The 27,039-nt window shown below is 42.2% G+C and overlaps 1 protein-coding gene across 2 annotated transcripts in view; it reads left to right on the top strand.

Annotated features, from left to right (window-relative positions):
- Positions 1-1,300: 1,300 nt before the first annotated feature.
- The window catches only part of ZNF385C (zinc finger protein 385C), a 337,585-nt gene continuing 311,846 nt past the window's right edge, over positions 1,301-27,039 (top strand). For both annotated transcript variants that reach the window (XM_063137991.1, XM_063137990.1), the window contains exon 1: positions 1,301-1,350. The gene's annotated coding sequence lies outside the window, so the exon portion shown is untranslated. The remainder of the gene's footprint in view (positions 1,351-27,039) is intronic.

Raw genomic sequence — 27,039 nt, 5'->3', positions numbered from 1 at the left:
CTTCTTCTTTTCATGAGTCCCACAAATTTCTATAAGCTTCTGCCAAAGATATTCTGTTTGATTCTTTTTTGATATAGTCTATGTATTTTCACGAGTCCTTCTTAAAGGTCTTTTTTTGTTCCTCTATGTACTGTTGGTGCTGTTTTATTCTGGTTTTGTTGTGTTTTTAATTGCATTTTAATGTATTTGTTTTATTATTGTTTTAATCAACTTTTTATTTATCTATGATTGTGAGCCACTGTGAGTGCCATTTTCTCAGCAGAAAGGCAGGGTAAAATATCAAACAATAAATAAAGCCCCTTATCCTCTTAGGGTGGATATACAACTAATCATGCCTAATACAATAACTAGGAACAAAACACAGATACGATCCTAAACGCATCTCACAATGCTGGAAGATACTGCTTTATTTCGAATACAGCCCTGGTGCTGAGCTGAAGAGGACGATCTTTTGGCGGCCATTCTTTGGAGGCCGCCCTAGAGCTCTTAAAGCCCTCGTTCCCGGCCTCCCTCTGTGGGTCTGTGCTGGGTGCCTTCCAGTTGGCCTCTGCTCACGGAAAGAGGCAGCCCCTCCAGGTTATGGGATGGCCCTCAGATCTCGTGCTCTTAGAGGGGCGTTGGGGGGGGGGTGAACCCATTTCCTCCAGCCCACCCCTTCATAGGTTTATAAAGCTCAGTCATACTCTCCATGTATGGTAATACCTAAAAAGCCCTCAAACTTTGGCCTTTCCTTGTTCGGAGGCTGCTCCATCTCCTTGATCATTCTGCCTGTCCTCTGCGTCTCCTGGGATTGTTAAGGTAATCATCCACATCTCCGTCCTCATTGAATGCAAGGAACCTTTTTACACGCGGCAGACATTTATTTATTTATTTATTTAAGGATTTTTATGCCGCCATTCAGCCAAAAAAGGCTCTCATGGCGGCTTACAAAAGTATTTCTTGACAGTCCCTGCCCACAGGCTTACAATCTAAAAGACATGACACAAAAGGAAAAGGGATTGGGAGGGAGGAGGAGGGGGGAAAGGAAAGCAAATTCAGGCACTACAATCTTAGTTGCAAAGTTCAGCAAACGGTTTCCCTCTCTTTCGCGCTAATTGGTGCAGCTGTCGCGGCTCGCGCGCTGCCCGTGTCAACGCTCGAACTACAGTGCGAGGCGCGGATCGCAGCCACACACCCACCACACCCCGAGCCGGGATAGCGCCGTGCGCGCCCCCAAGGGTCCCGGGAGGCAGGCGCGCGGCGTTTGCAGGCGCACTCTCTTCTCCAGCGCGAGCTGCTGCCGCCGCCGCCTGATCGACCCGGGACGAGGCGATGTTGCGAGCGATGCTGAGCTGAGCAGCAGCTGGCCGGGTAAGGAGGGAGAAGGGAACGCGCCGCCGCGCTAAGGCGACGTCGAGCGCCAAGGCAGCCTTCGGTGGGGCCGGGAGCTCGCCGGTCTCCCCTGGGTTTGAAGCAACGCGAGGGAGCCGGAGCCGGAGCCGGAGCCGGGCTTTGCTTCGCCCCTAAGTGCTGAGCAGGTTTGCGTGGCGAAGTGGCCGCTTGGAGCCCGCGTGGGCAAGACTTCTGCGTGTCCCACGCAAAGGGGGGACGTTTTCGAGGGAAGGCAGACAGATTGGCCCGGCAAGCCGGGCAGCTTCTCTGTCCGTCGTCAACTCCCTGCCTCGTATCTATCAAGCTGTTTTCTTACCTATTCCACTTAGTGGAGGTTGGTGGCTCCGATTTGTTGGGGCTGTGAATCCGCTATGGGTTTCAATCAGAATCAGCCAGAACTTTAAAAGAGCTATCCAAGGTGCTGAACCTATTTTGGGGATAAGGTTCAGCATTTTGGATAGTTCATCTGGTTGGTTCTGACTGAAACCCAGAATGGAGTTACAGCCCCATCAGAATATGGTTGCCTTTTAGATTGTCTATGGGGGCGGTGGGGGTTCCTCCCGTTTTAAAAAGCTTTCTGTTGCATTTCCCTCTTGCCTGTCTCTTAAATCCATTCTGTGTCTTTCTATTCCACTTTCTCTTTTCCCTTTAGTCCAATGATCTCCCTCTTCCATCCCTTGTTTTTCTTCTATGAATTGTCTGATTTCTATTAGACAGAAGCAAAAGGAACTTTTGGTGGCAGGGGCAGGGGGGAAGTCTCATCTGTTCCCTTCTTCAGCCTGAATGTGGTAGAGTTTCCACATTCTTTTCTTGTTTTGATTTTTGTGTCTTTAAACTTATTTTGATGTTGCTGTCTTTATTTTTTTGATATTAACAAAGTAATACTGTGCTGTGGATCAAGAGTCAATTCAAGTCTCATTCTATAGGAACCAAAAGCCATGTTTAAGGGCATAGGATATGATTTGCTGAGAGCCTAAGAGGGTGTAATTGGAATAAGTATATATTGGGAATGTTTGCTTAAATAATAATAATAATAATAATAATAATAATAATAATAATAATAGTTACTGGATCAAGGCGGGATACAACACAAATGTTTCTCTGTATTGTGACCCTACAACAGTCATTTTATGGGAGATCTCTGTAGTGGGACTTGACTATAATTGCAAGGGATTTCAGATCTGAAGTGTGAGATCTGGACAAGTAGTTGAATTGAATGCCAGGATGTAGGCCAAATGGAAAATATGGCCAAAAGGATAGGGATGGCTACTGTCCCTTTGCTGGTGTTAGGTCCTTAAATGATGGTTTTTATGAATTTACATAGAACCAAAGAATTGTTGAGCTGGAAGGGGCCTATAAGGTCATCAACCCCCTACTCAATGCAGGAATCCACATACCTGACAGATGGCTGTCCAGCTGCATCTTGAATGCCTCTAGTGTGGGATAGCCCACTGCCTCCCTAGGTAATTAATTCCATTGTCATACTGCTCTAATAATTAGGAGGTTTTTCCTGGTGTCCAGCCGGAATCTCGCTTCCTGTAACTTGAGCCCATTATTCCATGTCCTGCACTCTGAGAAGAGATCTTGGCCCTGCTCTGTGTACTTCCAAGTATCTGAAGAGTGTTGTCATGTCTCCCCTCAATCTTCTCTTCTCCAGGCTAAACATGCCCAGTTCTTTCAGTCTCTCTTCATAGGGCATTGTTTCCAGACTCCTGATCATCCTTGTTGCCTTCCTCTTGTCTTGAAGTGTGGTGCCCAGAACTGGACACAGTACTCAAGATGAGGTCTAACCAGTGCCAAATAGAAGAGAACCAGCATCTTACTCTATTAATGCAGACCGAAATAGCATTTGCTTTTTTTGCAGGCGCATCACACTGTTGGCTCATATTCAGCTTGTGATCTACAACAATTCCAAGATCCTTCTCACTTGTAGTACTGCTGAGCCAAGTATCCTCCACCATGTAATTGTGCATTTGCTTTCTTTTTCCTAGGTGTAGAACTTGTAATTTATCCCTATTAAATTTCAGTCTGTTGTTTTCAGCCCAGTGCTCCAGCCTATTAAGATCACTTTGAAGTTTGCTTCTGTCTTCCAGGGTGTTAGCTGTCAATTTTGCAACATCTGCAAATTTGATAGGCATTCCCGGCACCTCCTCATCCAAGTTATTAATAAAAAGGTTGAAGAGCACTGGGCCCAGGACTGAGCCCTGTGGTACCCTGCTCTGAACCTTGGTTTATCTCTCTTAATTGTAAGCTTCTAAATATTGGAAACTAGCTAATGCTCCAGGTAAGGCCATACCACACCCCTAATGCTTGGCAACGTGAGCGGTACAAGATCAAAACTTGCAAAATTCTTCATCTGTCTCTAGTAGATGTTTGGTGTAAGAGTATGTACATTTTTGGCTTAAATAGTTTAAAAACTCATAGTCTACCAGTTTCTGTTGGTATGTGACTGCAATCTTTTGAGATACATAAGAACTTCAATAATGGACCAGTGTGGGCAGGATAAGCAATTTGAAAAGTAGTTGCCTGCAATACAAGCAATACATCACTCACAGGCAGTATCTATAGAGAACTCTTCACCAGTCTGAGGAACATTTTTGTATAACAACAACAACAACAACTCAGTGTAGTTCTGTGTTAATTGATACTGGACCAATAACGTATTTCCTTATGTATTCTGACCAAGCAGACCACCTTTTGAGCAGCTATGTATTTCTGAAAAGGTTGCACATTATTACAGTCAGCAGACTACAGTTTAGTAGAAATGGATTAAGAGGTTTTAAATAGTGTCAAAGTGTCAGCATTTTTAAGCAGGCAAACCTGGCATAACGGTATCTTTTATACAATCAACTCCTGTTAACATTGAATAATGCATACTTTGGAATTCATTAGGCCCTGAATAGAATTCTTCATTATGTTGATGAAGAATTCTGTGTAGCTGGGGGCCCTTTCCACAGCTTAGTCCAGTGAAACTGGACAAAGAATGTTGTGTTTGGTGAAGATCATGCATAAGTGTTGTCTGAAGATCAGTCAAGTGTCACCTCAGCAAAAGTTGAGGTGCCGCCTCTGTGTGAGAATTCATCAACCTAATGGAACTTTTGCTTTTCTTCCTGTTCTCTTTATTTGGGTCACATCCTGAAGTTCTACAAGCATCCTTGGAAGTATCTGCCTCTCTCAGGGGCACCAGTGAGTGCACTGTTAATAGGACAATAACAACTCTGATGCAGATAGAGATTATTGCACGGCAAAGCTTTGACACATTTATTACCCTTCTAAAAGAGGCTGTCCTTGGTAGGGAATGGGGGAGGCCTGTATGAAGGAGCTATATTCCCATTTGCTTCAAGTGTGCCTCATCTTCACAAACGTTGTAAACTTGTCACCTTGCTGTACAGCAAAGGAGCAAAAACAAAAACTGCTCTATTGCCAACTTTTGGGTGTCCTATATTTGGGAATGGCTTTGGGCAGTTTGCACCTAGGGGCTGCCTGTACATCTTCTAAGCTCTTCAGTGGCTGCGTAGTGGTGCTGGGTCAGTTATATGACACAGCTACTCACTCACAGCCACTGCGGGGCTTTTCATCAAAGCTGTGCAGTAAAAGAGCCAGGAACTTACTTTTTTCTTCAAAGTGAGGTCACCACAGCCCTTCCACCATGTGACCTTGCTCCAGAGTTGAGCGGGGGCGGGCGGGAACTGAGCAGAGGGGGCAGGGTTGTGTTAATTAACTTCTCTGATTCTGCGTAAATTCACCCCAACTTATATCCGAATGCACATTTGTAGAGGGAGCTTTTATCCTTTACTTTGCAGATGCACAGCTATGTATCTCCAGTTTATAAAACTAGACACCTGCTGCTCCCTGACCGTTTATTCCAATGGGGCAAAATTGGGGTGGGGGGCTCTTCTAGGGAGAACACCTCCCATTTCACCCCATTAGAGCAAACTATGCATCAGCAAAGGAGAAGAGCTCCCTCCACAAACGTACAGATTCTCCTTTCAGGTCCTGCCCTGGATAACTTGGAATTTTTGCTTCTTCTCAGAACTGTGGGCAAAATGGAGGGGGGGAGGGGGAGGGGGGAGAATGTTTTTCTGGGTTTTAGGGACAGCCAGCTCTGCCCTATAACACTGAAGGAGCAGAACATCATATGGTGGAGAATAAGAGCAATGTGCTTTCCTCCCGTGCTCGTCAAGATTAAGCCCCAGAGATGTTAAAAGTGCATCACAGATAGTGCTTGAACCCAGAGTAAAACATGTTTAAAAGTTCTAATGGTCTCCCTTGTTACATCAATTCAGATATGAAAAATGAAAAGGTAGAAAATCTCAAAAATGTGTTTTGGAGTCTGGGCTTGTTTGTTTTTTAAATATTAGAGGACAATTGGAGCAAGAAATTGAGCAATTCCACAAAAAATGTAGCTATCTCCTATTTAAATGTGTAGTGCACATATGATATGTTTAGTGCTCCAGTTTGTATTTTTACTGATTATATTATCCTCCAGCATAGCTCAAATGTAGCTATGCCTTTGTACATTTCTGCTTCTGATGGAGGAATCCCTACCACATGAGGCACATTTTTTCCTGGATTAAAAAATGGTGGTACTCTTTACTCTATAGGCAAAAAGTTTGTTTTTAAAGTGCAAATGTGCAAGATCCTTACCCTTAGAAAAGCCCATCGGGTATGTTTCAGGGTGAGTTAGCATTAGGGCTGTGCACGGACCGCCCAATCCGCAACTTCCAGAGAGGGTCCACTCGGCCCTGCGTTGATCCACCTATGGTCCACTTTGCTTTGCTGCAGAGCTCCGGATCCAGATTGGAGCTCCGTTTCCCCCCACCATAGACTTGCATTGAAATCCAAACGCCTATAACTTTTTTCTGTTAATGTTAGAAACCTCAAAATTGGCACCATGAGAGCTTATCCATGTATCCACATTCATGCCAAGCTTCAAGCAAATCCAAGCATCCAGTGATTATTGGGAAATATTTGAAAATCCCCCACCCCATTTTCAGAAATGGGATTTACTCTGAGATCTTTACAGATACAAACTTGAAAGTGGGCACCCTCAGAGATGCCATCTATATCCACATTCATGCCAAGTTTCAAGCCAATCTGAGCATGCCCTAATTTTTAGCAATTTTTAACGTTTTAAGCTTCACCCCCTAACCCCAATTCATACCCCTTTCGAGAACTCTGTCACTGTAAATACGTGTGTGTGTGTGAGAGAGAGAGAGAGAGAGAGAGAGAGAGAGAAAGCGGGAGAGAGAGAGAGCGCGAGGGAGGGAAGGAGGAGAGCGAGGGGGGGGCGAGCAACTCCTGACGGAGGTCTGTGTTCTGTGTGTGTGTGTGCACGTGTGTGTGTGTGTGTGTGTGTGAGAGAGAGAGAGAAAGCGAGCGAGCGAGGGAGCACGAGGGAGGGAAGGAAGGAGGAGAGCGAGGGGGGCGAGCAACTCCTGACGGAGGTCTGTATTCTGTGTGCGTGTGTGTGTGTGTGTGTGTGTGAGAGAGAGAGAGAGAGAGAGAAAGCGGGAGAGAGAGAGAGCGCGAGGGAGGGAAGGAGGAGAGCGAGGGGGGGCGAGCAACTCCTGACGGAGGTCTGTGTTCTGTGTGTGTGTGTGCACGTGTGTGTGTGTGTGTGAGAGAGAGAGAGAAAGCGAGCGAGCGAGGGAGCACGAGGGAGGGAAGGAAGGAGGAGAGCGAGGGGGGCGAGCAACTCCTGACGGAGGTCTGTATTCTGTGTGCGTGTGTGTGTGTGTGTGTGAGAGAGAGAGAGAGAGAGAGAGAGAGAGAGAGAGAGAAAGCAAGCGAGCGAGAGAGCGCGAGGGAGGGAAGGAAGGAGGAGAGTGATGGGGGGCAAGCAACTCCGGACAGAGGTCTGTGTTCTCTGTGTGTGTGCACGCGCGTGTGTGTGAGATCTGAAAGGCAGAGAAGGAGGTAATAGGATTGAAATCAAATCTGATGTTTTTTTAATTTTTATTTGGTGTGCGTTGGAAGAGGGGTAGTCTTATACGGCGAGTATATCCCAAACTCTATATTTTAACTGGAAAAGTTGGGGGTCGTCTTATACGCCCAGTCGTCTTATACGCCGGAAAATACGGTACCCTAAACACAGAGAGCACTAAAGACTCTTAGAGTACCTAACAAGTCCCCCCACAATCCCCTCAGTCATTCCCTTATATATCACTCCTCTCCCCTCCCAAGACATTCTAACTCCGCCCACTCAGGCTAACATTCTAAAACCCAGACTTACAAACTGCAGACATACATTTGGGAACTGACTTGTGGCGTGTAACGCCACATATTCCCCCCCTTTTTAAAAAAAACCCGAGTATGGGGCTGGTTTAATACCTGGACCTGTACATAGGGTTTGGGAAATAAAATGGTTAAACATTTATACATAACAATTAATAGCAATAACAATATATATACATACAAACCTCTTGGAAAATCAAACAAGATTTAAAAGAACCACATTTTTATTACTCCACTTTTTGGCTCCAATTTTAAAGTCCAGGAGCATCATAATGTCCATAACAAAGTCTCACGTTATTGGTGAATTGGACGATTCCTGGCGAGACAGTCCGTCTGCGCTGATGTTCTCTTGACCTGTCACATGCTGGATCTCCGTGTTGAAGTCCTGGGTCCACCACGACCACTGCTGCAAAAGTTGGTTGTGGCTTTCCATGGATTGCAGCCACAACAGCGCCTGATGATCTGCTTGCCGGATGAACCACCATCTCCACACGCACGGCTTGACTTTGTCCATAGCCCAAACTATGGCCAGACACTCTTTCTGGACAGCAGAACAGCTTTTTTCCCTCTGTGTCAATTTTCTGCTGGAATAGGCCACGGGATGGTTCACATTGTCCACTGTCTGCAACAGTTCTGCTCTATTTCTGACCTCTGAAGTGTCTGAGGCCAGAATAAACTTTTCTTTGACTACTTCTAAAATTCTCCCATTTACCCTATCAGCAGACGACCCGATAAGGGAATGGGTCTCCGTCTCGACCTCGTGTTTTGGAATCTTTGTTCGCTCTGTTCTGGAGCTGAACAGATGGAAATCTTGCTGTAAAACTCCCCAACTGGCCTCCCTCCCCACTGGAGAGGTGTCGTTGTCCCACTTAATGCTTTCAAGGCCACCTTCCTCTCTACTCTCCATCAATAAACCTGGTTCACTTAAAGTTTCATCTCGGGAGGTGCATGAAATTTGGTGAATTGGGATGGTGTACTCATAATTAGGTTTCAGCATTTTAATATGCACAACTTTCAATTTTTCAACCCATGGCACATCAAGTTGATAGGTAGTGGGATCAGTCTTATCCTGAATAATGTCAGGTTCTTCCCAACTTTTCCTCATTATACTTAGGGGACCACATACATTTCTCCCCAGCATTAGTTTTAAGGGGTAGAATCCAGTGGAGTCCTGGGGAACTTCATTACAATCGAAAAGAAAGTAGGGTAATTTGTTGTCCCAAGCAAAGGGATAGTTTGCCACATAGGTCTTAATCATTGGCCCAATGGTATCCTTAAAATTTTCAACTAGCCCCTTTGTTTGGGGGTGGAAAGCAGTAGATGTTATATGTTTGACACTGCAACATCTCATTTCATCAGAGAGAAAAGCTGAGCCTTGATCACTCAAAATTTTATGGAGGAAACCCCAGCAACAAAAGATTTTTAATAGGGCTTCTGCTACTGACAAGGCATCAACATTTTGAAGGGCTTCAGCATCCGGGAACCTTGTGGCAAAATCTATAATGGTCAATAGAAACATTTTTCTTATCTGTGTAGGTCTAGGGAAAGGTCCTACGAGGTCCAGTCCTATCTTTAAAAAGGGTTGGTTGGTAAGTGGTAGGGGATTTAAGGGAGCCTTGACCTTGTCCCCACTTTTCCCGACCCTCTGGCAACTCTCACAGGACTTGCAAAACTCTGTGACTTCCCTAGAAATATTCGGCCAGTAATAATTAGCCTTCAACCTTTTCCAGGTTTTACCTATCCCCATGTGGCCTGCCAAAAAGGAGTCGTGAACTAATTTCAGCAGCTGGTCCCTATATGGTTTTGGTACCACAAGCTGCTTTTCAGCCCCCCAACTTCCTTGTTTCTTCCTGGGCAACCACTTTTGGTATAGGAGTCTCCGATCCCAGAAAACCTGCTCTTTCTGAGTGTCACTAAAAGAAGTTCCTTGTGCTTCAGCTTTGGATCTTAAAATTTCCAAGCTGGGATCATTTCCTGTGGGTAAAGCAAACGTGGTATCAGTTTTTGCAACGATGTTTCCTGGCTCAGCAGTTCCTTCAGCTGGGTTGCTAGGCAACTGCAGAGGCATGCCTTCAGCATCTCCAAATTTGTTACTTTTTTTTTTTTATAATTTTTTTTATTTTCTACAATACTTAAACATACACATTTACATTCACATAAAAACAACAACAACAACAACATACTACATAATGTTCAATTTGAATACAAAATCTTATCTTAATAACATAATCAAATAACCTACAAGTGCACCCCCCACCTCGGGATCTCATTCCTGATTCCAGAATCTCATACTTTCTTCTGCTGGTGGTTTCCCACTTCCTTTTGAAAACACAAATATTAGGAACTGTTTCCAAATTCCTTCAAAATCATTTGATTTAGCTATACCTCTTCTCCATTTAATATTACTTGTTAATTTATCATTAATAGCTATATCCCATACTTCTTTATACCATTCTTCAATAGAATATTCCCCTTGAATCTTCCAGTTCCTAGCTACAATCAATCTTGCTGCAATCAACAAATTCGTTATCAGTTCCTTAGTTTCCTTTTTACATTTAAAATCTTCTTCAAATAGTGACAGCAATGCAACTTTTGGTGTTCGTTCTATCTTCATTTCCACAATTTCTTCAATCTCCAAAAACACCATCTTCCACAATTTCTGAACATAGTTACATTCCCACCACATATGCAAATACGTTCCTTTAACCCCACAACCTCTCCAACAATTTTCTGATTGCTGATTGTTTATCTTATTCAATCTAACCGGAGTTAGGTACCACCTCCATACAATTTTATAATAATTCTCTTTTATTCTTACTGACATATTTCTCAACGCTCTTTGTTTCCATAATCCCTCCCAACCCTGTTGTCCTATTTGTACCTTCAAATCTGTCTCCCAAACCATTTTACCCAAATTATCCACCGTCCCTTTCTCTACCAATATTCTATATAATTCACTCATCAACCCTTTTAACACTGTTCTTTTCTCCCTTTCATTATCTTTCTTAACTATTAGTTCCTCGAACTTTGTTAATTCTCTACACTCTCCATTATCTCTTACCCACTTTTTAGTCCACTGTTCTAATTGCCTATAATTTAACCAAGTTAATTTTTTATCCTTCAAAACCTCTTCCATATCCTCTCTTGTACTCATTCCTCTTAACCAATCCTTTAATTTCATTTTTTTTTCTATTAAAACTTTACTTAATCTACTCTTTAATTCCTCCGGGAAATTCTTCAACATTATTACCGGTGACAAAGGAGAGCCGCTTGGAAGCAGCTCCCCTTTATATTTACTCCAAATTTCCCAGTGAAACCTCAAGAGCGGGTTATTTATACTTTCCACCCATTTTTTTTCCCTTCCATAAAAAATACATTTTCCAATTTAGTCTCTATATTACTCGTAATTTTTTCTTCCATCCAATCTAATTCCCCTAATCCTGTAATTGCCTCCACTATATATCTTAATCTATTAGCTACATAATATAATTTAATATTCGGGAGACCCAATCCTCCCTTTTTTTGGCTCAAATACCATTTACTTTTATTTACCCTCGCTTTCTTATCACCATTACAATAATTATTTATAATCCTTTGCCAACTTTTTAGCTCTAATTCTGAAATTTTTATTGGTAGCATCCTGAACACAAAATTAATCTTTGCTAAAATCTTCATTTTTATTAATGTTATTCTTCCAAACCAAGATAAATTTAACCTTTTATATTTTTCCAATTTTGCTAAAATCTCTCTTTTTAACACATTTAAATTCTCTTTCTCTAAACTCTCTAATTTCTGCGTAATTTTTATTCCCAAATATCTAATCTGATTCTTAACTCTAATTTCTCTTCCCTTTTCTTCCCAATCCTTCTCTTCCTTTTTAGTATAATTAAACAACATCAATTCTGATTTAGACCAATTTATTTTTAACCCCGTAATATCCTCAAATTCTCTCAATTGTTGTTTAATTCTCCCCATCTTCTCTATTGGATTCTTTATCGTCAACAACGTGTCATCTGCAAACATATTCAATTTAATTTCCTTCATACTACCTATTCCTTCAATCTCCTCATCTTCTCGTATTGCATTCGCCAATAATTCCATTACCATTACAAATAGGACTGGTGAGAGCGGACAACCTTGCCTTGTCCCTCTGGCTAGTCGTATCTTATCTGTCACACCATCATTCACTACCACTACGGCTGTATTTTGAGAGTATAACTGTTCTATTATCGCTATTATTTCCAAACCCCATTTTATTTATAACCATCTTTAAAGCTTGCCAGCTCACACAATCAAAAGCCTTAAAAATATCCAATGCCAGAATTCCCGCTTTAACCCTAGACTTATTTATCACCTGTATTGCATTTAATACTCTTCCCACTAAATTAGGCATCTGTCTACCTGCCACAAATCCACATTGATCCTCCCCTATATATTCCTCTATAAATTTATTCAACCACCTTGCTAAGATAGTTGAAAAAAGCTTAGCATCTTGGTTTATTAATGAAATAGGTCTATATGAATCAGGGACAGTCAAATCTTTATCTGGTTTTGGTATTAAAATTATTAATGAGTGTTCCCATGATTCTGGCGTTCTATCCCCTTCCAATATGGAATTAAACAAATTTATTAATTTTGGTATTAAAATTCCTTTAAAAACCTTATAATATTCTGGTCTTAAACCGTCTACCCCCGGTGATTTACCCGGCTTCAGGTTCTCAATTACTTCTTCTACTTCTCCTTGCGTTATTACCTTTTCCATTAACTCTTTATGCTCTATTTTTATTCTCTTCTTTATATATTTTTCTATATAAGCTTCCAACTTTTGTTTTTGAGTATCCTTTCCCTTATACAATTCCTGATAAAACTCCTGAAAAATCTTTACTTTATCCTTCATTGTATGACAATACTTCCCTTGTTTATCCTTCAAAATCCCTATCCCGTTCCTGGCTTTTTCTTTTTGTGTGAGCCTGGCAAGCACTTTAGAATTCCTGTTACTGTTTTCAAAATACTCCCTTTTCATATATATTAAATTCTTTTGAACCTCCTCTAAATTTAAATTTTCTAATTGTTTTTTCTTTGCCTGTATTTCTATTAATTTATATTTATTTTTATGTTGCCAATAATCTTTCTCCATTTTCTTAATCTCTTCCTCCAATTGTTCCTGCTCTGCTACTTGTTGCCTTCTTAAATTACACATTTCTCTAATACATATCCCTCTCGATACTGCCTTCATGGTATCCCAAACTACTGCCCTTGACATTCCTCCCTTCTCATTAATTTCCCAAGCCTCTATCATTTCTCTTTGCATTTTTTCTACCACCTTATTATACTTCAAAAGTTTTGTGTTTAGTTTCCACCTAAACGCTTCCTTATAATTCTTTTTAACTGTAAATTCTAAACTTAACAATGCATGGTCCATTACCTTTATTACCCCCATTTCCATTTTACATACCTTACTTGCAAACTCTTTTGAAACCATTATATAATCTATTCTAGAGTATGTCTGATGAACTGAGGAGTAATAAGAAAATCCCGGATTCAAGCCATTCAGTAAACGCCAACAATCTACATAATCTTTTTCTTTTACTAGTTTATTCAATATAGTAATATTATTTCTTTTTTCCACATTTGTGGGGTTTGATCTATCCACTCTATTATTCATTACCATATTGAAATCCCCAGCTAAAATTAGATATCCTTCCCTAAACTCCTCTATTTCATTAAATAAATTCATAAAAAACTCTCTATGTCTCTCATTAGGGGCATAAACATTTACTAATGTATATTGTTCACTTTCTATTTTCCCCTTTATCATAAGATATCTACCATTATCATCCTTTCTTACAGTTTCCAATATGAATCCACTTTTTTTTGAAATCAAAATTGCTACTCCATTTTTCTTTGACGTCCCTAATGACTTCTCATAATAAACAGACCACCTTGTCCGGATTTCATTTACGCCATCAAATTTTTGGTGTGTTTCTTGCAACATAATAATATTGATCTTTCTTTATTTAACATTTGTTCTATTCTTCTCCTTTTCACGACTGCCCCCAGACCTTTAACATTGAGCGTTGATACTTTAATATTCTTATTCATAATCACCCTTTTGATTTTCCTTCCGATCCCGTGTGCTCTGCAACTCATAAACATATACAACACCAAATATAAAAATAAACCCTAAACCCCCCTTCATCCCCCTCCCTCCCACCCTAATGATCCCCCCAACCCCTCTTCCCCCCCACTACTTTCCCCCTCCCCATATCCCCGTAAGTCTATTACTCCGGCCATCTAACTTAGGGGAGAGGGGGAGGCGGCGCCCCGCCACAACGGCACGATCTCTGTATTTAACTACTTATCATATTAATTATCTCATAACAACATTCCACATTTACCCCGTCCCAGATGCCCCGGCTACGGCTCCATTCTCATCTCCAGCTCCAAAACTTGCATCATTACATAACCCCAATCTCTTCAGCAGCTCCTTGCCTTGCTCCAGAGAGGTTACTCTATGTTCACCCCCAGCATAAGAAAACTTTAAAAAAACTGGGTAACCCCAAGCATATCTCACTGTATTTTTTGTTAACGTTTCAGTTATTTGCTTAACACTGTGCCTCCATTGGAGTGTTTGCTGACAAAGATCGTTGAATACTTGCGCTGTTTTGCCTTTATATTTAATCATGACCATAGCCCTCAATTTCTTCATCACTTGCTCTTTTTTGTAGTAACTACCAAATCTCACAAGAATGTCTCTGGTTGATCCTCTATACTTTGCTCCTCCCACTCTATGGATCCTTTCAATATCACAGTCTTTTATATCCAGATCTGGCATCATATCGTTGAACCACTTCAAAACTATTTTTCTCAAATCCTCTCCTGGTTCTTCAACAAATTGTTTAATGCGTACATTGCAACGCCGCTCCTGATCTTGAAGTCGGATCAGCTGTAGATCTTGACTTTGAAATTTTAGCTCACAACTTTTTTCAAAGACATCCTGTTTTTTCACAAGTGCTTTAACTTCCACATCTAGCTTCTTTATCTCTCTGTCATTAGCCGCGATCTTATCTGCTAGCACCCCCATTCGTGAAACTGCATTTTTTTCATTAATATCCATCTTCTTGCTCAAAGTGGCAGTGCTGTCTAGAATCAGTTTCTTCAATTCTTCCAGTGCAGCTGAAATTGGCTCCGTGCCAGAACCCTCAGCCATTTTGATAGATCCGTCTGAATCACTTCCAGAGCTTTGTAAGTCTTTTTCTACAGATACTTTCTCAAGACGGGCCAAATTATGGTTAGAAGGATGAATTCTTTGCCAGGTAGCCTTCCCCGGGGGTTTTTCCCCTTTTTTTCTGATATACGGCATGGATCTATTTTTAACTCTCAATCACTGTCCCGATTACAATCCACCGCGTCTCTCTCTTCTTACACAGATAAACACTTTATTCTTCGATGCTTTTTTAGAGGGGTGAATTTACTGCCAATTAAACCTTTCTCTCAGATTAGGAGTATATAAATCATCACTTTATCAGACTAGGAGACAGGAGAGCTCTAACATTCCAAAGTTAGTTTCGCTTTCTGCTCCCCCCTCCTTCCATCTGCTTGCAGCCAGAGAACGGGCTGTTTTTCTCCTCCTTATTCTGAGTCTGCTTCCAAAAAACAGGATTTTCACCCTCTCTTAACAATCATAATCATCCTCCTTCACTTTCATTAACGACCCATGCCTTTTTAGATGAGATAATTAGCTTTTCAGATCCCCCCCTTCGGGAGCTCTCAAGAAGAGACCTTACCCGTCATGACGTCCGGCTCCGCCCCCCAAATTTGTTACAATTGTCTGACAAACCCTCCACTGCTGCTTGTGAGCATGTAATAATAAAAAACTTTTCTACCTTCTAACCCCGTGATATCAGTACCTAGGATTAGAGGTTCTTCCTGACAGGAATTAACACCCAAAATACATTTCCCTGTGACTCCCCTCCATGTAACTTCTATCTTGGCTACAGGAATTTCAATTATGGGCCCTTTCACAGGTTTGATGTTAATTTTTCTGTGAGGAATAATCTCCTCACTCATTACAAGATCTGCTCTAATTAGAGATAACTGAGCTCCAGTATCTAGAATAGCTTTATGCCTCCTTCCATTTATGAGAACATCTTCCCACAAAGATTGATCTGATTCTTTCATTTCTCCCCACACTAATGTGTAACACTGAGAACTTTGGGGATGTTCAGCATCTTTATTTATATCTACTCCCCTTATTGAGGTACTTTTCTCTTTCTCTTCTCTCAGCCTGGGACATTGTGGTCTAATATGCCCCACCAACCCACAATGATGACATGTGAGGTCTGTTTTTCCAAACAGAGGTTTGGTGGTGTTTCCCGCCTTTTCCGTTGGCAACTGATTTTTATTTACCTCAGCTTCCTTTTTACCCCCATTAGGTTTATACCCTGGTTTAATATTATTTTCTTTAGTAGACTTGCTGGTCATATGATAGCCCCTATTTAAGGAAAATTGATCAGCTAGGGAAGCTGCATCTTGATAAGTCTTTGGGTCTCTATCTCTCACCAGCAATCTTATATCCTGAGGGATTTGAAAAATTAATTGATCTTTGATCATCAGATCAACTAAATCTTGTTTGGTTTTTACCTCAGCACAGGTGATCCATTTCTCAAAATGATCCGCTAACTTGTGTCCCAACTCCACAAAAGATTTGGATGACACAGCATTAACACTTCTAAATTTCTTCCGGAAATACTCAGGCCCATAGCGAAATCTTTTATAAACTGTTGTTTTAAATGAGGCAAAATCTAAAGCTTCCCTCACAGGAAAACTGTTATAAATTTCAGCCAGGTCTCCCTTGATCAAGTTAGGGATAAACTTCATGTAATCTTGTGGCTCTACTTCCCACATCATGGCTGCCTTTTCAAAGGCATTGAAGAAAATTTGGGGATCTTGCCCCTCAATATAAGGGGTAAAGTCTTTAGGAGATAATTTGGGAGGTCTAGCCCCTTCCTCAATTCTCCTCTGATATTTGCGCTCAAATTTTCTCTTTTCCAAAGCAATTCGTTCTAGCTCTAGCTCTTGATCTTTTCCCCTCAGCCTTTCTTGTTGTTCCAACTCAGCTCTCTTCAACTCCCCTTGTTGTTTAATCTTTTCTAATTCAAGTTCTCTATCAGCTTCCTGTTGTTTAATCTTTTCTAATTCATGTTCTCTGTGCTGTTTTAATTTCTCTCTTTCTAGTTCCATGTATTGAGGAGACATTTCTACAGGCATTTGCCTCAGAGGATTTACCTCAGTTTCATCCGCAGCATGAACTCTGTAATATTCTATAAGAGCCCATTTCATCTCATCAACTGACTTTCCTTCAGTTGGCAAATTTAAACGTTTACATCTGTCTGACAGGGCATCTTTCTTCAACCCTAAAATCTCCATCGTTATCAGACAGAGACTTAACCTTAATAAATAAAATGGTACTGGGAGTTTTCAGTTGAGGTCAGGAGTGGTAAACTTGATATTTTATAATAAGTATCTCACCACAGACAAAAATATCCTGTCATAGAATTGTATCAGCGCAACCTCTGACTTAGGTAATATGTAACTTTCACAGCTAAGGACCTCAGAGGTGCTTCACAGTAATCATCCAGAGCCCTGTTCACAAATAAAATCCTTTTTGACTTCTGTCACTATAAATGAACAGAGTCTACTTCGGATCCCGACTCTGCCACCACTTACTATGCCACGACACAGGCTCTGAACAACAGACCCGGCCTCAGCTACTCCCCGCTCTAGCCAAGCACCACCGCTTGATACGCCTGAGGCAAGGGATAAAAACCACCTTCCTCCAAACTATGTGGAGAAAGGGGTTTAAATGGAGAAGGATTTTAATATCTATATAAATAAAAATGTAAATGTTCATTTGTTCCTAATCTAAAATCTCCGAAAGTTCTTCATTGAATGCAACAATGTTGCATTCAAATACGCGTGTGTTTTTATGTAACTATATTATAGATGGGGACAAAAGTGTGTCTTAGAATCAAAGAAATAGGGTATATAAAAGCCCAGAGGCCTCCTCCAAGCCACTTATGCAAATAGGAGAGAGGTCATTGTGACATCATCATCCACTGCCTCTGCCTTCTCTCCTATTTCCATGTTCTCTCCTATTTGGCGCCATCTAGCGGTGTTTCTTGGAACTGCGGCCTTCAGTTCCAAGTTCTGAAGAAAGGTAACTGTCAGGAGATTCCGGCCTAGCAGAGGGGCCAAAACCCACTAACCTCCTCATCACACCTGTGACAGGAAAAATTCTTTTTAATCTAAAATCTCCGAAAGTTCTTCACCGATTGCTTTGAAATTTTGACACAACGTTGCATTCGAATACACGCGTGTTTTTATATACCTATATTATATAGATGTCACACCTGTGACAGGTAAAAACATGCTTTTTTTGAAAAACAGCACCATCTGTTAGACGTAAAAGGAACACATGCTGGTCAGGCTGGAAGATACATAAGCAGCAATGAAGCTGTATGGCGAATTCTTTCATTTCCCATACATGAACGAAGTCCAGCTGTTGTTCACTTACCAGTACATCTAGAAAATGGACAATGCGTTTATTTCACAGCTGCAAATGTGCAACAAATAGCCCTGAATCCACTGGCTACAACGTTAACTGCTTTCTTCACGTTATGTCAAAATGACGCATGCTTCGTTCCATGTAGAATTGCATCGTGAACAAAATTACAACACGGGTGATCTTTTGTCGTATGTGCAATCAAATATTCCTAAGCTAACGCTTGAGCAAAATGGCATTTACGATCAAATAATGCAAACTGTCAATAATGGGGTTGGAGAAATCTTCTTCTTAGATGCGCCAGGAGGAACTGGTAAAATGTTCCTAATTACATTGATTCTGGCAGCAATTCAATCCCAAAATGACATAGCCTTAGCTCTTGCGTCATCCAGAATAGCTGCGACATTGCTACCAGGTGGAAGAACTGCTCATTCCGCTTTGAAATTGCCATTGAACATGCAATTCATTGAAACTCCCAGGTGCAACATTTCCAAAGCATCCGGCATGGGAAAAGTATTGCAAAAATGCAAACTTATTGTTTGGGATGAATGCACAATGGCGCACAAAAAATCGCTCAAGCCTCTTGATTGATCATTGCAAGATTTGCATGGAAACATCAGACCATTTCGGAATGCATTAATATTGCTTGCAGGAGATTTCAGGCAAACATTACCTGTAATTCCTCGATTGACACCAGCGGACGAAATAAATGCTTCCCTGAAATACTCTACTTTGTGGTGACACTTTAAAGACGTTAAAATTAACTACAAATATGTGTGTCCAGCTGCAAAACGATCGATCAGCTGAGATATTCTCATGTCAATTGCTGGAAGTTGGGAACAGAAAGGTGCCGATTGATCTGACCTCAGGACGAATTTCATTGCCTCATAACTTCTGCAATTTAGTGACGTCAAAAGAAGAATTGGTTCAAAAAGTATTTCTCAATAATCAAACCAATTATAAGAATCACGATTGGCTGAGTGAACGAGCTATTCTTGCAGCCAAGAACAAAGATGTCTACGAACTTAACAATATTATTCAGTCTAACATTCAAAGCGAGGCAGTCACATACAAGTCCGTCGACACTGTTGTGGAAGCAGATGAAGCGGTTAATTATCCAACAGAATTTTTGAATTCACTCGATCTGCCAGGGATGCCACCGCACGTACTGCAATTGAAAATCAGCGTGCCAATTATGATGTTGCGAAATATCAACCAGCCAAAGCTTTGCAACGGCACGTGGCTTGCAGTAAAAAAATTACTAAGCAACGTCGTAGAAGCAACAATCTTGACAGGACCTTTCAAAGGTGAAGATGTCCTCATTCCTCGCATTCCTATGATTCCAACGGATATGCCATTTCAATTTAAGAGATTGCAATTCCCAATTCGATTAGCGTTTGCAATCACCATCAACAAAGCTCAGGGCCAATCTTTAGAATTGTGCGGTTTAGATCTAGACACGGATTGGTTCTCACATGGACAATTATATGTTGCGTTGACAAACCAGACAATCTCTATATCTGCACAGACAATGGAACAACAAAAATTTTTGTATACCCACAAGCATTGTGAAATTAAACATATTAGAAACGTGCGCTTTCTCTTTTCTTTCTTTTCCATTTAACCAGACTGAGCTACAGCAATGTGTGGCCGGGTACAGCTAGTATAAAATAAAACACTGTGAGTTATATGTGCTGAGGTGAATTATTGTCAGAGTGGGTGCTAAATGTGTAAATCTTAGATGATAAATGCCAAACAGACACGTGGGATTTTTGTGGTAGTTAAAAACCAAATAATTAAAATTTATTTTTAAAAGTTCACAAGTTTTGTTTCAAATAAAACATTTAAAAACCTTTTTGAATCCTTTCATCCAATCCTTTCACTCATTCACATACGCACTTTCCTTTTTCTCACACAATCAGTCTTGAACTTTCTTTATTATCAGTATTGATTAATATACATCAACTATGTGCACACCACACTCTAAAGACACCACTCTCTACACTGACTCTCAAATTTCCCAGAACTTAAGTACCCTAAACACAGAGAGCACTAAAGACTCTAAGAGTACCTAACAAGTCCCCCCACAATCGCCTCAGTCATTCCCTTATATATCACTCCTCCCCCCTCCCAAAACATTCTAACTCCACCTACTCAGGCTAACATTCTAAAACCCACAGACTTACAAACTGCAGACATACATTTGGGAACTGACTTGTGGGGTGTAACGCCACATGGGATCTGATTTAAACTTGGCATGGCTAAAGCCCTACTCAAGAGCTATCAGGGTGCCAAGTTTCATCTCTTTATCTTTAAAAATGATGGAGATGTACACATTTTTGTTAAAGGAGCAGTTTTTAATTTATTTATTTTATTATAGCACTTTTATCCTGCCCTTCAGCCAAAAAGGACTCTCAAAGCAGCTTACAAAAATGTTTCTTAAGACAGTCCCTGCCCACAGGCTTACAGTCTGAAAAACATGAAACAAAAAGAAAGGGGATTGGGAGGAAGGGGGGGGAAAAGCAAATTCAGGTACTAGATTCTTAGAGCTCCATCACACCATGTTTTTACTAGGGGTGTGCACGGACCCCCCGCTCCGCTTCACTTGCAGATCCGCCATTTTCCGGATCGGGCCGCTCCGCCCCGCCCCCGCTCCGCCCACTTCCGCTCCGCTCCGCCCGGAGCTCCGGATCCGGATCCGGAGCTCCGTTTCCCCCCCCATAGGCTTGCATTGAAAGCTAAAAAATTATACAACTTTTTTTCTGTTCAAGTTAGAAACCTCATGTTTGGCACCATGACACCTCATGGGGATATACACACGCACGCCAAGTTTCAAAGCAATCCCATCATCCCCTGATTTTTGGCGAATTTTTGAAAATCGGGCACCCCACACACAACATCCCTGCGAGGTGGGCAGGGGAGGAGGGAGGGAAGGCAGGCAGGCATGCAGCTGGCATTTCTGGGGGCATAAGGAAGTGAGCCAAGGATAAGCCAGTAATGCATATAAAATGGAATAAATCAATAAATAAACAAAGGAGGGGTGGAATTAAAAGCAGCAGTGTTGCTCAATAAACAGCAAGAAGAATTTTTTTAAAAAGGCTATATCTGTCTTTTACCAGCAATAGGGGGACGTGCCCGGGGGAGGGGGAAGTAGCTGCCAGTTCAAGACAGCCACCAACAGCTCTGAGAAGAAGTAAAACGCTCACTTCAACTCATAACAGGCATTGCTCCACCACTGAGAAGTAAACGCTCACTTCAACTCATAATAGGCATCGCTCCACCACTGAGAAGTAAACGCTCACTTCGACTCATGATAGGCATTGCTCCACCGTTTTACTCTCTTTGGAAGGCTCTAATGGCCTTCCAGTGCAGGAGAGAGTGGGGGCACGTCCACGATGAGATGCCCTAGGGGAGCTCATCCCCTTGCACCACATCTATTCAGTTGTTCACCAAGGTTAGGGTGGGGAGCAGTGCTGTGTTTCTATCTCTTATTCTTGGCTTAGTATATGATTTCAGGTTGTGTTTGTGCATTTGGTAGGGCTACTGTTTTAAAAAACACTGGGAAAAGCCCGTTCAGATGAAGAAAGAGAAGTTTCCCAGAATCCCAAGTTACCCGTTTTGCCTATCCCCCTCCTCTAACTTTGGGATCATGTGATCATGACCGGGAGCTGACTCTGCCCCTCAGCCCTTTGAAAAAGGTATTTTTCCCGCCGATTTTTAAAAAACTTCTAGCGCGCGACCCGGACAACGCAGAAAGTTGAGAGTAGTCTCAAAATGACCCGCATCCACGACTCTCTGTGCACAAGAATTTTCAGAACGATAGCTTAAAAACCAACCCAGTTATGCCCGAGTCTTTCCCTCAATGCAATCCTATGGGCGAAAAGCCGAAAACGCCGTTTGAGCCGCGCGGTTGACCCGATTTTCACAAAAATATAGCACGCGACCCAGACAACGCAGAGAGGTGAGAGTGGTCTCAAAATGACCCCCATCCACGACTCTCTGAGCACAAGAATTTCTAGAACGATAGCTTCAAAAAGAACGTAGTTATGCGCGATTATTTGCCGCAATGCAATCCTATGGTGAAATGTTTTCAAGATGGCGACCGGAGCGCTCCGCCTGAACTAGGAGCTCCGAAAAATGTCCGCTTCTCTTCGCCTTGCTTCTAGGGGGTCCGCGGTCCGCTCCTACTCCGCCTCTGGGTAAGGCGGAGCAGGCCAATCCGCTACTGCTTCTACGCTCCTAATCGGAGCGGATCACACCCCTAGTTTTTACTCCAGGTTGTCACTGCACTATCGGCCTCCTTCAACAGCACGTCAAGCGCTGATCACTTTCACGTGTGTGCGTTGTTGCGCAATTTCAGTGCTATTTCAGTGCATGCATCCTTTCACCTCTGCGGGCTCGCATTGCTAACATACCACCCTGTCTCCTCCCTTCCCCTTCCCCTTGCAGTTCATTGCTTGTTGTGGCTGGGAGGGACTTTGAGATGGATGTAGGATGTGGGTTCCTTGCCATGCCCTAATTCTTATTTTCCCATGTTTTATTTTTTTATTTCTGTGCAAATGCAATTGAATGCAATTCTGGTAGGCTGAAATGGTGTATTGATGCAATTGTGTAATTAAGGGATTAGGGAAAGTCAACCCTTTGCATGTCCATGGACTGCTGATCTATCTATCCTCATTTCAAGGAAGTATTGTTGCACTGTAAAACTTAGGAGAAGGGCAGGGGGAGAGAAAAAGAACATACAGTGCTTTTTCTAGGATACTTATAAACTGAGTCGGACGACTGAAAGTATGATGGACCGACTCAGCGAACTCTGTACCAATGATCCAGCAGGCGTTCCCAAGGAGAATGATGAGGAAAGGAAATTGAAATGGCACACTGAAGAACCACCCCGCCCTCTGCTTTCGTCAGCGACACCACCCTACACACACGCCCTTCCACAGACACACCCCCAGCAGAAAAATTGGATGATCCAAAATAGCATTGAAAAGGAAATTACACAGGAACAGAACAGCGATGTTATCGCACATGGTGAAAAGAACTGGACTTTCCCCGTACAAAAACAAAACGAAAGAGGAGGGGGAAATGGCACAATCACAGCAAGATCACAGCAGGATGGGTGAGTGCTGTGCTGCAAAACCAGACACCAGGCATGTCAAGAGTGCACTAAAACGCTGATGTAATGGAGCTCTCTGTTGCAAAGTTCAGTAGCTGCTTCCTCTCCCTCTTCCTCTAATAGCCTCATACAGATCAAGGCATGATGAAGAGGTGCCTGGCTGCTGCTTCCTTTCCCTCTGATGGCCTCAGCAATGACAGTAAGCTGACAGGTTTTCTGATGAGTAATCCGGCGGTGTGGGGAGACAGACTTGCCCTGAAAATTGGGGTGGGGAATCACCTCACTGGAGCTATGCCCTGAATATTGGAGGGGAGCAGACCTGCTCTGCACACCCCTACTCTATGGCACCCCCAAACCAAAGACCACAGCACAACCTTCTGAAACCTATTTTTGAGTGAGGACAAGAACCATAACACAAAACAGATCCCCTCAGTACTGTCCAGGCAAGGCAGACCAGTATACTATGGTTGCCAATAGGGCTGTGCTCTGCTTTGCGTAGGGCTGTAGAAGTGGCATCGGAGCAGCCTGATTCGCCTCCTTTAAAGGTGGAGGTGAAGCGAGTCAGGGGCTTAGCGAAGCATCACAAGGTTGGTCGCCCATTTGTGGAGTGATCCACTTCTTTTCGGCGCTCTGCCCGCCATTTTGGTTTCCCCCCCAATACTGTAATTCCAGTATTAGCTGAAATTACACCTATAACTTTTTTTTAAGTTAGATCCCTGAAACTTACTGTGCATAGACATTGATGACTGGGGGTCATTTGTGTTGATTTTCAGAAGTTTTCGTCCTGTGGTTTGCTTGCTATAATTTTTATAGAATTATAAAAATTGCTTCTGCACTCACCCTGTTTTAGACTTCTTGAAGTTCCTTGTTAATTTTTGAAGTGTTGAAGATTCTTATTTAGGTTTATCTTTAAATATTCCTCACAATTCATGGCATGTTGGGATTTCCTTTGAAATGGCCATGAATAAGGATCTATTTAGAAGCCCATTTACCTGTCTGCAGCTTACAAAATCCCTGAAATAGATGCATTTCTGAAAATGGGGTGGGGGAATATTATTTTTAAATATTCCCAAAAAATCAGGGGATGACCAGATTTCCTTCAAAATAGGCATGAATAACGATCTATGTGGAAGCTCTCATGGTGCCCACTTACAGTTCTGTATCTGGAAAAATCCCTGAGATATTTACATTTCTGTAAATGAGGGGGGGATATTTTTTAAATATTCCTCAAAAATCATCAGGGCATGCTTGGATTTGCTTCAAACTTGGCATGAATGTGGATCTAGGTGGAAGCTGGGAGGGTGCCCATTTTCAAGTTTGTAGCTGGAAAAATGACGGAGATATTGGCATTTCTGAAAATGGGGTGGGGATATTTACATATTTGCCAAAAATCACTGGATGCTCAGATTTGCTTCAAACTGGTCATGAATGTGGATATGTGGATAAGCTCTCATGGTGCTGATTTTGAGGTTTCTAAGTTAAAAGTGACGGAGATGTAGAAAGGTTTGTTAATTGGGGTTAGGGTTGAGGGTTAAAAAGTTTAAAACATCGCTAAAAATCAGGGCATGCTTGGATTTGCTTCAAACGTGGCATGAATGTGGATACGTGGATAAGCTCTCATGGTGCTGATCTTGAGGTTTCTTACATTAAAAATAAAAAAGTTATAGGCGTTTGATTTTCAATGCAAGTCTATGGGGGGGAAACACTGAGCTCCGATCTGGATCCAGAGCTCCGCAGACAAGTGGAGTGGACCATAGGCGGATTGACGTGGGGTGGAGCAGACCCAATCCGGAAGTTGAGGATTGGGATCCAGAGTGGATCGGGGGTTCGTGCACAGCCCTAGTTGCCAATATCAAAAGCCTCTGATATATTCAGGAAAACCAAGATCTGTCAGTGAAGGACATCCACAAGAATACCAAGGCATCTTACTTTTAAAACTAGGGTGGAAACCAGATTGAAAGGTATCTGATAATCACTGTCACCCAGGAAACCCTGGAGTTTAGTTGCTTCTACCTTTCTAACACCTTGCTCATATGGAGACTGGCCTGTTGTAAAAATCTATTGGGCCAAGTGAAGTTTCTTGAGGTATGGCCTCATCATGGCTTCTTTCAAAGCCACAGTGACTGCTCCCTTCAACAGTGAGGCATTCAGTATCTCCATCAACCAACTGTTCAGCTGCCTTTTGTCAAGATCAAGTCTTTCATCTCCAACGATCTGTATCCATCAAAACAGGACAAATAGAAGCCCTAGATGCATCCAAAACACAATTTTCAGCTAATGTGATGTCTTAAATCATTACGGATGTGAGAGATCTTATCTGCAAACTGAATACTTGTCACAGCGTGTGTTGTTAGGGGTTCATCCAACTCCATTGCTTGCCAAAATGGCTCTTCACCATTTAGAACAGCACAGGCAGCTGCAATGTGGCAAGTGGGTTTCCTTTGCTGCAATCATTGCCAGAGAGTAGCCTGTAAAGTGAACTCTAGCTCACGTTTAGTTGTACTTGACATGTGTTTTCCACTGCTGAGGCTCAAACAATTTGTCTTTACCATTTCATTGCCCCCAGCCCATCAGAAAAGTAAGGGACTGAACAAGCTCTCACTAGAGAAGGCATTTAAGAATGAACATGCCACTTCCTGGGTCCTCTCTCCATTCCAGAGGTCAGATAAAACCTGGGCATAATCCATTAGTCTTCCAAGGATGGACCATTTTAATCCATTCTCTACCTTGTGAAATTTTGAGAATCCCAATGAGTCTGAATTGGGGATCTAGGCAAAACAAAGGAATTACACTGAGTTTCCACACCTCCAGATCATAATCTCCACAACTTGTGCAGATGGCCAAATTAAGTGTGATGCTATGCAGAGCCAAATATAATTTTGAACAGCTCTATTGTTGGCATGGAGGTCATGAAAGTCTGAGTATAGCTAGCAAGGGGTCTTCTGCCTGAATGTTGAAATCCCCCAGGGCTACTTGAGTGGCCTCCAACCCCATGCCTCCAACCCCTCTGCCATTTTATTTATTTATTTATTTATTACATTTCTATACCGCCCAATAGCCGGAGCTCTCTGGGCGGTTCACAAAAATTAAAACCATTCAAAATATAAAACAACAGTATAAAACCATAATATAAAATACAATATAAAAGCTCAACCAGATAAAAACAAAACAGCAGCAATGCAAAATTACAAATTTAAAACCATGTTATTTAAAATTTATAGATTGTTAAAATATTGGGAGAATAAAAAGGTCTTCACCTGGCGTCTAAAAGCATATAATGTAGGTGCCAAGCAAACCTCCTTAGGGAGCTCATTCCACAGCCGGGGTGCCACAGCAGAGAAGGCCCTCCTCCTGGTAGCCACCTGCCCAACCTCCTTTGGCAGGGGCTCACGTGCATTAGGCATTCAGCAGCAGGGTAGGGAGGATACTAGTAGGATTATTGTTCTGTCTTGAGGGCCCAAGGCCAAGTACAGACACTCAACTGGTGAGACTGCCCAATTGGATATGCATTCCAGTAGATCACAATGATCCTTTCCCTTGCCCTCAGTTCCAGCTGCTGTTGGACTGAGAGAAAACAGATGAGCACATAAGGACAAATGAATCATAGAATCATAGAACATAGAATAGCAGAGTTGGAAAGGGCCTACAAGGCCATCGAGTCCAACCCCCTGCTCAATGCAGGAATCCACCCTAAAGATGGTTGTCCAGCTGCCTCTTGAAGGCCTCTAGTGTGGGAGAGCCCACCACCTCC

This window comes from Elgaria multicarinata, chromosome 11 (assembly GCF_023053635.1).
Source record: "Elgaria multicarinata webbii isolate HBS135686 ecotype San Diego chromosome 11, rElgMul1.1.pri, whole genome shotgun sequence".
In the NCBI taxonomy this organism is placed as follows: domain Eukaryota; kingdom Metazoa; phylum Chordata; class Lepidosauria; order Squamata; family Anguidae; genus Elgaria; species Elgaria multicarinata.
This window is presented reverse-complemented; position numbering and strand designations above follow the sequence as displayed.